At 46.0% G+C, this 13705-nt stretch overlaps 1 non-coding gene across 1 annotated transcript; it reads left to right on the top strand.

Moving 5' to 3' along the window:
* The first annotated feature begins 11220 nt into the window (after positions 1-11220).
* LOC116459561 (U6 spliceosomal RNA) lies at positions 11221-11325 on the top strand. Its single transcript, XR_004245600.1, has one exon. It is a non-coding gene; the product is annotated as a U6 spliceosomal RNA (small nuclear RNA).
* The last annotated feature ends 2380 nt before the right edge of the window (positions 11326-13705 follow it).

The raw sequence follows: 13705 nt of genomic DNA, 5'->3' as shown, positions 1-13705 counted from the left end.
GCGGTACTTCGAATTCTCGCGAGAGAGTTCCGCGTAAGGGTCACCGTGAGTCGCATATCGTGGAGCTGTCTCCTCCCCCTCACCCGACCCCGCCCCGTCCCGCGAGTCAGTGCGGTGTCATAGAGCCCGCGGGAGCGGGGGCCAGAGAGGCCACCCCTGTTTGGGCCTCCCCGAGCGCGCCGAGGGTCGCGCGCAGCTCGGCCCCGCCCGGCAGGACCCGCTCCCCGCCGCACTGCATGGTACTGAACGCTTAAGTCCTGGTGGAAAGCCGACTCATGCTCCGCACCCCTGTTCCTCGCCAGCATCTGCGCGTCCTGGGTCCCTTTTTCACAGCTGGGGTGACACCCCGACGCCCTCCATGGTCTTGCGAGGGCGTAGAGACCCATCTTCAGCCTGTCTCACCCCCTTAGATAAAGACAATGCCCCCTTTCTATCATTCAAAATTATTTTTAGGTCGGTTTTGTTTATTCCGAACCCCTAGTAGAGCACATGGGGAGCCCACAATAAGTGCATACTTGAATGGATAATTCCCAGAGAACTGCTGCTTGCAACATAGTTTGTAATACCAAAAAATTGAAATCTATATTAACACCCATCAGTAGGAAAATAGATAAATGAATAATGCCTCTATCCTGTTTTTGAAATATGATTACAGCCGTTAAAACGTAGATCTGTGGCCTGACTGGCTATCCAGGACATGTTAAATGGGAAAACAACTAGCAGAACGGCACCTACGTAGTGATACCATTTATGTTATTTTAAAAATTAAATGTACATTTATATAGGTGTACGTGTATGAACGTGCAGTTTAAAGGCCTAAACAGAAAAATACATCAGAAGCTCTTAACTGTGGGATGGGATGCAAGGAAAGGGCCTTTCACATTTTATTCCACAGAATTTTGAAGTTAAATTTTTACAAGATGAATGTATCCATTTATTACTTGTGTAATAATAAAATTTAAAATTTCAAAAGACTCCTCTTCCCCAGGTGTCTTATGAAGAGGAAGCCAGGACGTCCAGCAACTGTGTGGTGGTTTTGAAAGCGGTTTGCCTCAGGATCAATGGGTTGTTTTGATAGACTGATTATTCCAGCGGGAGTCGACAGGCCAGGCTTAACCAACAGGGCTGGCCTCCACCCAGCCCTGGGAGGGAAGTTTAATTTAGTTAAATTTGTAAACAAGAACTATTCTAACTTCCCAGAGACAAAAAAGGGAGGTTTTCTCGTGCATAAAGGGGGAGAAACAGAAAGGAAAGCTTTTACAGAAGGTCCCCAAAGGGCCAAAGAGAGTTTCTTCTTTCTTTTCTTTAACCTCAGCCTTTTTCATAAATAAATTAAGGGATGATGAGGTAATAAGATCCCACACCATTAGCAATGGAGGAGGGAAGATGAGGAGGTCCAGCTGGAATGGCACATGATCAAAGATCAATCTTAAAAGACAGATAAAATCAAATCAGCAGGCCTATCCTAACTTGAAGTACTTAAGGAATTAATTGGCTGACAATATCAAGGGCATCACTGCTCTGTGAGTAGGTGCTCCTTAGCAAATCTCTTATATGAGGCCTGCAGATAAGTTAACACTTACTGCTCAAAGACACCCTAGGACACCCACCTTGGGGCCCTAAACTGTCGATAGGCACCAACGAGTAATACTCATTTTCCCCAGAGTCCTAGGTGGCCATCCTGTTCATGCAATGGTTGTTTACGGAGCTCCAACTGCTGCCTGGCACCGTGACAACACTGGGGACAGAGTAGACAGTGAATCAGGTATGTTCCTGCACATAACAAGTATTTAGGCCGGGCGCGGTGGCTCATGCCTGTAATCCCAGCACTTTGGGAGGCCGAGGCGGGTGGTGGATCACAAGGTCAGGAGATTGAGAGGTCAGGAGATTGAGACCATCCTGGCTAATACGGTGAAACCCCGTGTATACTAAAAATACAAAAAATTAGCCGGGCATGATGGCATGCATCTGTAGTCCCAGCTACTCGGGAGGCTGAGGCAGAAAATCACTTGAACCCGGGAGGTGGAGGTTGTAGTAAACCAAGAATGCGCCACTGCACTCCAGCCTGGCGACAGAGGGAGACTCAGTCTCAAAAAAAAAAAAAAAAAAAAAAAAGTATCCAGGCTGGTGCCGGGCACAGTGGCTCACCCCTGTAATTCCAGCACTTTGGGAGGCCGAGGCAGGTGGATCACCTGAGGTCAGGAGTTCGAGACCAGCCTGGCCAACGTAGTGAAACCCCATCTCTATTAAAAATACAAAAATTAGCCGGACGTGGTGGCGGGGGCCTGTAATCCCAGCTATTCAGGAGGCTGAGACAGGAGAATCGCTTGAACCCGGGAGGCAGAGGTTGTAGTGAGCCGATATCATGCCATTGCACTACAGCCTGAAGCCAGGATGACAAGAGCGAGACTCTGTCTCAAGGAAGGAAAAAAAGAAGTATCCAGGCTGAGAGGCCAAGGCCAGGACCTTAGGTTCAGCTCCTAAGAGCCATAGCTACCCCATGTCTGTTAAGTACCAACTGCAGCAAGGAGGGCCCATTTGGTCATATGAATAAAGCACTAGCACCTTAGTATTAAATGTGTAAAAAATAAATAGGCCGGGGACAGTGGCTTACAGTTTAATCCCAGTGCTTTCAGAGGTTGAGGTGGGAGGATCGCTTGAGGCCAGGAGTTCAAGACCAGCCTGGGCAACATAGGGAGACCCCCCCATCTCTACAAAAAAAAAAAAAAAAAAATAGCCAGTCTACGAAACATTTAAAAATTAGCCAGACGTGGTAGCGCGTACCTGTAGTCCCAGCTATACATGAGGCTGAGGCAGGAGGATCACTTGAGCCCAGGAGGTCAAGGCCACAGTAAGCCATGATCATATCACTGCACTCCAGCTTGGATAACAGCAAGACCCTGTCTCAAAAAAAAAAAAATTATTCAGGCTTGGTGGCCCACATCTGTAGTCCTAGCTACTGGGAAGGCTCAGGCAGGAGGTTCACTGGAGCCCAGGACTTTGACGTTACACTGAGCTATGATCCCACCACTGCACTCCAGCCTGGGTGAAAGAGCGAGAAACTGCCTCTAAAATAAATAAATAAATAAATAAAAACAAAGATTGACAGAAAAGCTTCATCTCTTGCTGAGACACTCCCACCATTGCAGAACAATTATATGTGGTCAAATATATAGGCTTTCTCTGGCACTGTTTTACTTCTCTTGACTCCCATTAAACCATGATCCCTGGCCAGGTTCGGTGGCTCACGCCTGGCTCACTCCCAGCACTTTGGGAGGCCAAGGCAGAAGGATTGCTTAAGCCCAGGAGTTTGGGACCAGCCTGGGTAACACAGCAATACCTCATCTCTACGAAAATAAAAAAAATTAGCTGGGTACAGTGGGCAACATGACGAAACCCCATCTCTACAAAAAATCAGTGTGGTGGTGTAATCTCAGCTACAGGGGAGGCTGAGGTAGGCCCAAGAAAACGAGGCTGCAGTGAGCTGTGATCATGCCACTGCACTTCAGCCTGGGTGACAGAGTGAGACCCTGTCTCAAAACAAAACAAAACAAAACAAAAAAGACATGATCCCATGAGGAAGGAGTGATACTATATCTATCTCCAGCACCAGCAGATGTGCAGCTACAACAACCTCTTGAAAGATATTTAAAAAATGGAAATTGTAAGAGAGAAATTGTTTTTTTTCAAGAAGCAGAAAAGATGTTTGAAGTGATGTATATCCCAGCTACTCTGATTTTATGACACATTGTATACATGTATCAAAATATCATATGTAGCTCCAAAATATGTACAACTATTAAATATCAACAAAAATTTTAGAATAAAATAAAATAAAAAGAAAGAAAAAGTATTTAATTTTTTTTCTAAGTAGCCTGTATATGTTATTATAGACACCTTAATAATTGAGTCGGGTTGATGGAAGAAGTAACAGGATAATGATACATGAAAAATCCATGTTATTTATTTATTTATTTATTTATTTATTTATTTATTTATTATGAGACAGGGTCTCACTGTGTCACCCAGACTGGAGTGCAGTGATGCAATCTAGGCTCACTGCAACCTCCACCTCCAAGGCTCAGGCCATCCTCCCACCTCAGCCTCCCAAGTAGCTGGGACCACAGGCTTGCACTGCCATGCCCGCCTTCTTTTTTTTTTTTTTTTTTTTTTTGTATTTTTAGTAGAGACAGAGTCTCACCATGTTACCCAGGCTGGTCTTGAACTCCTAAACTCAAGTGATCCACCCACCATGGCCTCTCAAAGTGCTGGGATTACAGGCATGAGCCACCACATTCAGCCATTACCATTTTTTTAAGCCTACCTTCTAAACGGATCAAAATTCCAAGTATATTGTAGCAGTAGAGAATGGGAAGCCCTGGATGAAGGATAGTGATTAACGTCATTACTGAGTGATAGATGTTTTCCTTTTAGAATGGGGAATCTCAGATGGGTATGGTGGCTCACACCTGTAATCCCAGCACTTCGGGAGGCCAAGGCAGGAGGATCGCTTGAGCCTAGGAGTTTGAGACCAGCCTGGGCAACATGGCAAGACTCCATCTCTATGAAAAAATAAAATAAGAAAGGGGAATCTCAGGAATGAGCACATCCAGGGCATGATGAAGACAGTTCTTCCCTACAAATGTGTCTCGTAAATGGAAAAAATAAAAGCGTATGAAAGTATTCCTGGCCGGGCGCGGTGGCTCACGCTTGTAATCCCAGCACTTTGGGAGGCCGAGGCAGGCGGATCACGAGGTCAGGAGATCAAGACCACGGTGAAACCCCGTCTCTACTAAAAATACAAAAAAATTAGCCGGGCGTGGTGGCGGGCGCCTGTAGTCCCAGCTACTCGGAGAGGCTGAGGCAGGAGAATGGCGTGAATCCGGGAGGTGGACCTTGCAGTGAGCCGAGATCGCGCCACTGCACTCCAGCCTGGGCGACAGAGCAAGGCTCCGTCTCAAAAAAAAAAAAAAAAAGTATTCCTTAAATCAACGCCTGCTTCTTTCGTCATCCAAGTTGGTGATCCCTTGATCCGTGTCTAGTCATTTCAGTTCAGTTTGTATTATATGCCAGGGATGGTGACAGACACTGGGAATACAAAGAAACTTTTTTTTTTTTTCCCTAGAAGACAAAAGAGGCGTGAAGGTATGGGAATGCCCAAATGTCAGTAATACAAGGCACAATGAGGTAGGTGTCAGAAGAAATAGTTACAGGGTGCCTTGTGAGATTCAAAGGAAAAAGTGCTCACATCTGGTTTAGGTCAGAAAAAGACTGGGAAAAGATGGGCCTGGAAAGATGGAGATAGGCATGGAGGAAAGAAAACATTCCAGGCAGATGAGCAAAGCCCAGACAAGGGGAAACACAGCACACATCTGCAGTCTCCACAAGATGACAAGGAGCCACTGGCTAGAGAGAGAGTGTATATAACAAGGAACCCTGAAATGGAATTTTTTTTGAGACAGTGTGTCCAGAGTTGGTTCCTCCCGGTGGGTTCTTGGTCTCACTGACTTCAAGAATGAAGCTGCAGACCTTCGCAGTCAATGTTACAGCTCTTAAAGGTGGCACGGACCCAAGGAGTGAGCAGCAGCAAGATTCATTGCAAAGAGCAGAAGAACAAAGCTTCCACATCATGGGAGGGTACCCAAGCAAGTTGCCACTGCTGGCTGTTGGGTGGGGACAGGGCGGGGGAAGGGGGAGGTGGCCAGCTTTTATTCCCTTATTTGTCCCCGCCCACATCCTGCTGATTGGTCCATTTTACAGAGTGCTGATTGGTCCATTTCACGGAGCACTGATTGGTCCATTTTACAAACCTCTAGCTAGCCACAGAGCGCTGATTGGTCATTTTTACAGAGCACCGATTGGCACATTTTACAAAACTCTAGCTAGCCACAGAAGGCTGATTAGTGTGTTTTACAATCCTAACTACAGAGTGCTGATTGGTGCATTTTACAATCCTCTAGTAAGAAAGAAAAGTTCTCCAAGTCCCCACTCAACCGAGGAAGTCCAGCTGGCTTCACCTCTCAACAGGATCTCTCTCTGTCCTCTGGAGTGCAATGGCTGCAATGGTAGCTCACTGCAACGTCCAGCTTCTAGGCTCAAGCCATCCTTCTGCCTCAGCCTCCTGAATAGCTAGGACTACAGACTTGTGCTACCACACCCAGCTAATTTTTTAATTTTTTGCAGTGACAGATGGTCTCACATTATTGCCCAGGCTGGTGTGGAACTCCTGGCTTCAAGTGATTCTCCTGCCTTGGCTTCCCAAAGCATTGAGATTACAGATGTGAGAGACTGAACTTGGCCCATAAAATTATTCCTTTTTTCTTTTTTCGAGACGGAGTCTTGCTGTGTCACCTGAACTAGGCTGAAATGCAGTGGCGCGATCTCGGCTCAATGCAACCGCTGCCTTCTGAGTTCATGTGATTCTCCTGCCTCAGCCTCCCAAGTAGCTGGGACTACAATCGCCCGCCACCATTCTTGGCTAATTTTTTTGTATTTTTAGTAGAGACGGGGTTTCACCATGTTGGCCAGGATGGTCTCGATCTCCTGACCTCGTGATCCACCCTCCTTGGCCTCCCAAAGTGCTGGGATTACAGGCGTGAGCCACCGCGCCCAGCCCAGAAAATTATTCTTAAATATCAGAACACATTCTGCTCATTCAAGATCATGAATGTGTTTGGCATGGGCAGTCGTTTTGGGGTAAAAATAAAATACTACTCTGCTAAAGGATATAATAAACTTGTATTAACAAAAAGTTACAACAATGTCCAAAACCCCAGAATTATTGTTCTAAGTATCTTAAGAGAAGAAACAGAAGAACTGGACTAAAGAGAAACCCAATTAAAACCCTAGCATAGAAATATTAATCTACTTTAGCAAAATGGAGGTGTTGGGAGTAGGGGGAATGGAAAAATAATTGTGATCTAACTGTTTAGTCTTTATTTGTGATATGTCAACAGATAAATATAGATTTGATCATGATGTTAGCAATGGGAAGGTAGCTATGTTGGAATTGATAAAACATAGCAGAGCTTCTAAAATAATAGAGGGATAGGCCAGGCACAGTGGCTCACGCCTGTAATCCCAGCACTTTGGGAGGCCGAGGCAGGAGGATCACTTGAGGTCAGGAGTTCAAGACCAGCCTGATCAACATGGTGAAACCTGTCTCTACTAAAAATACAAAAAGTCTCTGGGCATGCCGGCATGCACCTATACTCCCAGCTACCCAGGAGGCTGAGGCAGGAGACTTGCTTGACCTGGGAGGCAGAGGTTGCAGTGAGCCGAGATCGTGCCACTGCACTCCAGCCTTGGCAACACAGTGAGACTTTGTCTCAAAAAAATAAATAAAATAAAAGGGGGATGAAGAATTTGATTAAGGTACCAAAAGTAAGCAAAAGAGAAAGAGGAAATAATACAGTAGAATAAAATAGTAAGCATAAAATAGAATGAAAGAAATAATATCCAATATACCTGTTATCACACAATAAACAGGCTAATTCCCCTTCCAAAACAGAGATTGTCAAATTGGACTTGTAAAAAATCTAGCTGGATTTTATTTTTAAAATCTTTTTAAAAAGAAGAGACAGGGTATCCCTGTTGCTCAGGCTGGTTTCAAACTCCTGAGCTCAAGCAATCCTCCTGCTTCCGCCTCCCAAAGTGCTGGGATTACAGGCATGAGCCACTGTGCTCAGCCTCTAGCTGGATTTGAAAAAAAACAAAAAAACACCTAAACAATGTGACAAAGAAAGGATAAAACAAAAGAATGAAACTATTATTATTAATTTGAGACGCAGTCTCACTCTGTCGCCCAGGCTGGAGTGCAATGGCGTGATTTCAGCTCACTGCAACCTCTGTCTCCCAGGTTCAAGCGATTCTCCTGCCTCAGCCTTCCCAGTAGCTGGGATTACAGGCACCCACCACCAGGCCCAGCTAATTGTTTGTTTTTTTTTTAGTAGAGACAAGGGTTTCACCATGCCAGCCAGGCTGGTTTCAAACTCCTGACCTCAAGCGATTCACCCACCTCAGCCCCCCAAAGTTCTAGGATTCCAGGAATGAGGTACTGCGCCTGGCCAAAAGAATGAAATTAGATGATGATCAAAGATATACCAGATAAATGCAACAAAAAGAAAGCAGTATTATTCATAATAGGTAAAAAGTGGAAATAACCCAAATGCCTGTCAACTGATGAATGAATAAATAAAATGTGGTATACTCATACAATGGAATAATATTCAACCATAAAAAAGGAACACAATACTAACACTACATACAACATGTATGAACCTTGAAAACTTTTTTTTCCCGAGATGGAGCCTCGCTCTATTGCCCAGGCTGGAGTGCACTGGCACGATCTCGGCTCACTGCAACCTCCACCTCCCGGGTTCAGGCGATTTTGGTGCCTCAGCCTCCTGAGTAGCTGGGACTACAGGTGCCCACCACCACGCCCAGCTAATTTTTTTGTATTTTTAGTAGAGACGGGGTTTTGCCATGTTGGTCAGGCTGTTCTTGAACTACTGACCTCAAGTGATCCGCCCACCAGCCTCCCAAAGTGCTGGGATTACAAGCGTGAGCCACTGCACCCAGCAAAAACATTATGCTGAGTGAAAGAAGTCAGTCACAAAGATCACATATTGTGTGATATCATTTATTTATTTATTTGAGACACAGTCTCATTCTGTCACTCAAGCTGGAAGTATCATTTATATAAAATGTCTAGAATAGTTAAATCTATATATAGAGAAAGTAGATTACTACTTGAGCTCAGAAGTTCAAGACCAGCCTGGGCAAAATGACAAGACCCCATCTCTACCAAAAATACAAAAATTAGGCAGGCATGGTGGTGCATGCCTGTAGTCTCAGCTACTTGGGGGGCTGAGGCAGGAGGATTGATTGAGCCGGGGAGGTGGAGGCTGCAGTGAGCTGTGATCAAGCCACTGCACTCCAGCCTGGGCAAAAGAGTGAGACCCTATCCAAAAAAAAAAAAAAAAAAGAGAGGTAAAACTCGTAGAAGAAAACAATAAATTGTTGTGACCTTGGATTAGACAATTATTTCTCACGCCCGTAATCCCAGCACTTTGGGAGGCTGAGGTGGACAGATCACCTTAAGTCAAGGGTTCGAGACCAGCATGGCCAATAAGGTGAAACCCCGTCTCTACTAAAAATACCAAAAATTAGATGAGCACAGTGGCGGGCACCTGTAGTCCTAGCTACTTGGGAGGCTGAGGCAGGAGAATTGTTTAAACCCAGGAGGCGGAGGTTGCAGTGAGCCAGGATCATACCACCACCCTCCCGCCTGGGCAACAGAGTGAGACTCTATCTCAAAAAAAAAAAAAAGGCACAAGAGGACAATTGAAGATGAAAAAACAAAACCAAAATCTTTCAAATACCCCAAATATTACAGAGATTACATAAACTACATTTTCTGAACATAATCCCGTAAAACTAAATATAAGCAACAAAGATATCACAGAGAAATATAGCCCAGAAATTAAGAAATACTTTCCTAAATATGGCCTGGTGTGGTGGCTCATGCCTGTAATCCCAGCACTTTGGGAGGCCGAGGCGAGTAGATCATAAGGTCAGGAGAATGAGACCATCCTGCCTAACACAGTGAAACCCCGTCTCTACCAAAAATACAAAAAACTAGCCGGGTGTGGTGATGGGTGCCTGTAGTCCCAGCGACTCGGGAGGCTGAGGCAGGAGAATGGCGTGAACCCGGGAGGCGGAGGTTGCAGTGAGCAGAGATTGCGGCACTGCACTCCAGCCTGGGTGACAGAGTGAGACTCCATCTCAAAAAAAAAAAAAAAAAAAAAAAGAAATACTTTCCTAAATAAATAAAACCAAAAAGTGAAATTTCAATTATCTAAATCATATGAATCTTCATACCAAAACTATAGGAATGCTGCTAAAGCTGTACTCAGTGAAAATTGTGTGGCATTAAAAGTTTTTATTGGCCGGGCGCGGTGGCTCACGCCTGTAATCCCAGCACTTTGGGAGGCCGAGGTGGGTGGATCACAAGGTCAGGAGATCCAGACCATCCTAGCTAACACAGTGAAACCCCGTCTCTACTAAAAAGACAAAAAATTAACCGGGCGTGTTGGCGGGCGCCTGTGATCCCAGCTACTCGGGAGGCTGAGGCAGGAGAATGACGTGAATCCGGGAGGCAGAGCTTGCTGTGAGCAGAGATAGCGCAACTGCACTCCAGCCTGGAAGACAGTGAGACTCCATCTCAAAAAAAAAAAAAAGTTTTTATTACTTTTTCAAAATATAAATTCATTAAACATTCAAATTAAGAGAGACAAGAAAAAACAAAAAAGAATAAAATTTTACAAATAAATTAGAAAAAGAACCATGCAGGCCAGGCACAGTGGCTCAGGCCTGTAATATCAGCACTTTGGGAGGTTGAGGTGGGAGGATGACTTGAGCCCAGGAGTTCAGGATCAGCTTGGGCAACATGGCAAAACTCCATCTCTACAAAAAATACCAAAATCAACTGGTCTTGGTAGCATGTTCCTGTAGTCCCAGCTACTCAGCAGATTGAGGTGGGAGATCACTTGAGACTGGCAAGCAGAGGTTGAAATGAGCCAAGATTGCATCTTTGCAGCCTGGGCAACAGAACAAGACCTTGTCTTAAAAGAAAAAAAAAAAAGAAAGGAGGGAGGGAGGGAAGGAAGGAAGGAAGGGAGGAAGGAAGGAAGGAAGGAAAAAAGAGAACCATTTAACAAAAATAAAATACTAAAAGTTAAACATCTAAAATTAATAAAATAACAGTTTGTCAATAATAGGCCAGACATGTATAATCGCAACACTTTGGGAGGCTGAGGTAGAAGAACTGCTTGAGGCCAGGAGTTTGAGAGCCTGGGCAATATAGGGAGACCTTATCTCTACAAAAAAATTAAAAAATTAGCTGGGTGTGGTGGCACATGCCTGTGTTTCCAGCTACTGGGGAGGCTGAGGTGGGAGGATTGCTTAAGGCCAGGAATTCAAGGTTGCAGTGAACCAGGGCCACTGCACTCCAGAATAGGTAATGGAGTAAAACCCTGTATCCGGAAAAAAAAAAAAAGTTACTTGAAAGGGTTGGACAAGGTGGCTCACACCTGTACTCCCAGCACTTTGGGAGGCCAAAGTAGGGAGATCACTGCAGGCCAGGAGTTGGAGACCAGCCTGGGCAACATAGAAAGACCTTGTCTCTACAAAAAAAATAAAAATAAAAATGAGCTTGGTGTGCTTGCTTCAGCAGCACATATACTAAAATTGGAATGATACAGAGAAGATTAGCATGGCCCCTGTGCAAGGATGATGCAAATTCATGAAATGTTCCATATTTTTCTGGATCAAAAAACAAAACTCAATGGTATTCTGTCTTCAAGAGACCTATCTCATCCATAGCCTCAAAAAAAAAAAAAAAAAGGATGGAGGAAAAAGTACCAAGCAAATGGAAATCAGAAAAAAGCAGGAGTTGCAATCCTAATTTCAGACAAAACAGACTTTAAACCAACAAAGGTCAAAAAAGACGAAGGACGTTATAGTGGTAAAGGGTTCAATTCAACAAGAAGACCTAACTGTCTTAAATATGTATGACCCAACACAGCAGCACCCAGATTCATAAAGCAAGTTATTAGGGCTCTTCAAAGAGACTTAGACTCCCACACAGTAATAGTACGAGACTTCAACACTTCACTAACAGTATTAGACAGAGCATCGAAACAGAAACTTAACAAAGATATTCAGGACCTGAACTCAACATTGGACCAAATGGATCTGATAGACCTCTACAGAGCTCTCCTCTGAAAAACAACAGAATATACATTCTTCTCATTACCACATGCAACATAATCTAAAATTGACCACACAATTGGACATAAAACATTCCTTAGCAAATGCAAAAGAACCAAAATCATATCAAACATACTCTTGAACCACAATGCAATAAAAACAGAAATCAAGACATTAAAAATTGCCCAAAACCATACAATTACATGCTCCTGAATGACTTTTGTGTAAGTAATGAAATTAAGGCAGAAATCAAGTAGTTCTTTGAAACTAATGAGAGCAAAGATATAACATATTAGAATCTCTGGGACACAGCTAAGGCAGTGTTAAGAGGGAAATTTATAGCACGAAACACCGAAATCAAAAAGTTAGAAAGATCTTGGTGGGCACGGTGGTTCACACCTGTAATCCCAGCACATTGGGAGGCTGAGGTGGGGGGATCATGAGGTCAGGAGTTCGAGACCAGCCTGGTCAACATAGTGAAACCCTGTCTCTACTAAAAATACAAAAATTAGCCAGGCATGGTGGCGCGCACCTGTAGTCCCAACTACTCGGGAGGCTCAGGCAGGAAAATTGCTTGAACCCAGGAGGCGGAGGTTGTGGTGAGCCAAGATCGTGCCACTGCACTCCAGCCTGGCCAACTGAGCAAGACTCCACCTCAAAAAAAAAAAAAAGTTAGAAAGATCTCAAATTAACAGCCTAATATCATAACTAAAAGAAACTAGAGAAGAGGCTGGGCACAGTGGCTCATGCTTATAATCTTAGCACTCTGGGAGGCCAAGACAGATGGATCACTTGAGGTCAGGAGGTCAAGACCAGAGTGGCCAACATGGTGAAACCTCGTCTCTACTAAAAATACAAAAATTAGCTGGGTGTGGTAACATGCACCTGTAATCTCGGCTACTTTGGAGATGGAGGCAGGGGAATCACTTGAAACGGGGGCTGAGGTTGCAGTGAGCCGAGATTGCATCACTGCATTCCAGTCCGGGCAACGGGATGAGACTCCCTCTCAAAAAAAAAGAACTAGAGGCCTCCCTCCCTTCCTTCCTTCCTTCCCTCTGTTGCCCAGGCTGGAGTGTTCTCGGCTCGATGCAGACTCCCTGCTTCCGGCTCCCATGATTCCCCTGCCTCAGCCTGCAGGCTGCCTGGGATTGCAGCCACGCGCCACCACCTCTGCCTGGGTTTTGGTCCTTTGGCTGGAGGTGGGGTTTCGCCATGTTGGCCGACTGGTCTCCAGCTCCTGACCTCGAGTGATCTGCCCGCCTCGGCCTCCCGAGGTGCTGGGACTGCAGACGGAGTCTCGCTCACTCGGTGCTCGGTGTTGCCCGGGCTGGAGTGCGGTGGTGTGGTCTTGGCTTGCTGCAGCCTCCGCCTCCCAGCCGCCTGCCTTGGCCTCCCAGGGTGCTAGGATTGCGGCCTCTGCCCGGCCGCCGCCCCGTCTGGGAGGTGGGGAGCGTCTCTGCCTGGCCGCCCATCGTCTGGGAAATGAGGAGGGCCTCTGCCTGGCCGCCGCCCCATCTGGGAAGTGAGGAGCGCCTCTGCCCGGCCACCCCGTCTGGGAAGAATTGAGGAGCGCCTCTGCCCGGCCACCCCGTCTGGGAAGTGAGGAGCGCCTCTGCTCAGCCACCCTGTCTGGGAAGTGAGGAGTGCTTCTGCCCAGCCACCCATCGTCTGGGATGTGAGGAGCGCCTCTGCCCGGCCGCCCCGTCTGGGAAGTGAAGAGCGCCTCTGCCCAGCCGCCCCGTCTGGGAAGGGAGGAGCGCCATTGCCCAGCTGCCCCGTCTGGGATGTGGGGAGCACCTTTGCCCAGCCACCCTGTCTGGGAGGTCTACCACAGAGGCCAGACGCAATGTGGGGGCTGGACGTGGTGGCTCACGCCTGTAGTCCCAGCACTCTGGGAGGCCGAGGCGGGTTGATCACTTGAGGCTAGGAGTTC

This window comes from Hylobates moloch, unplaced genomic scaffold, assembly GCF_009828535.3.
Source record: "Hylobates moloch isolate HMO894 unplaced genomic scaffold, HMol_V3 SCAFFOLD_19, whole genome shotgun sequence".
Classification (NCBI taxonomy): domain Eukaryota; kingdom Metazoa; phylum Chordata; class Mammalia; order Primates; family Hylobatidae; genus Hylobates; species Hylobates moloch.
The sequence above is the reverse complement of the archived record's forward strand: the minus strand, read 5'-3'. Positions and strand labels throughout refer to the sequence as shown.